This window comes from Chelonoidis abingdonii, chromosome 1 (genome assembly GCF_003597395.2).
Source record: "Chelonoidis abingdonii isolate Lonesome George chromosome 1, CheloAbing_2.0, whole genome shotgun sequence".
Classification (NCBI taxonomy): Eukaryota; Metazoa; Chordata; order Testudines; family Testudinidae; genus Chelonoidis; species Chelonoidis abingdonii.
Genome location: NC_133769.1, coordinates 148011337 through 148011958, shown reverse-complemented (window position 1 = coordinate 148011958; position 622 = coordinate 148011337). Strand labels below are relative to the sequence as shown.

General features: G+C 44.2%; 1 protein-coding gene across 2 annotated transcripts in view; it reads right to left on the bottom strand.

The window, feature by feature from the left end:
* The window catches only part of LOC116833757 (uncharacterized), a 660803-nt gene that overhangs the window by 653282 nt on the left and 6899 nt on the right, over positions 1-622 (bottom strand). The gene's annotated exons all lie outside the window — the stretch shown is intronic.

Here is a 622-nt window from a genome sequence, read left to right as displayed (position 1 = left end):
TACACTGAGCATGCGCACATGAACTGCGCACGCTCAGTAACCTTTGCTGTCGCGGCTGCCCTCTCTCTGCCCTCACTTCTACTTACGATTTGCTGCCTCCTCTTTGGGGGGGTTTAAAAGGATCAAACCTGTAACGACACTTTGAGCTACCCTCCCGTTTTGCAACAAGGTGCAGTTTCTGCTGCATAAGGAAACCATCTGTGCTTATGGTCAGGAATTGCTGCCGCCTGGTCCACGAGGTTGCAAATCGGGAGGGATGGGGTCTGCGGTCGAAAACACTGACGATCTGCTTCCTGGTCCATGGGGTTGCAAATGGGGAGGGATGGAGTTTGTGGTCGAAAACACTCACGATCTGCTTCCTCCTGGCTAATGTGCCAAACTGACCTATTGGATGATTGAGGCACGCTCTTTTCCTTGATTGTGTGTGAATACGTGAAAAGGGAGGTAAGGTTTGGGGGTATGGAGCACGCCTATGATGACACCACTTTCATTTTTTAAAATTACTTTTACAATTTTATAGTTTGCATTCTATATATGGACAGAAATACAGAGAATAATTTATTTAACATCAAAAACATTTATTATAATCTGATATATACATAAAAATATATTTCTTTGGGTT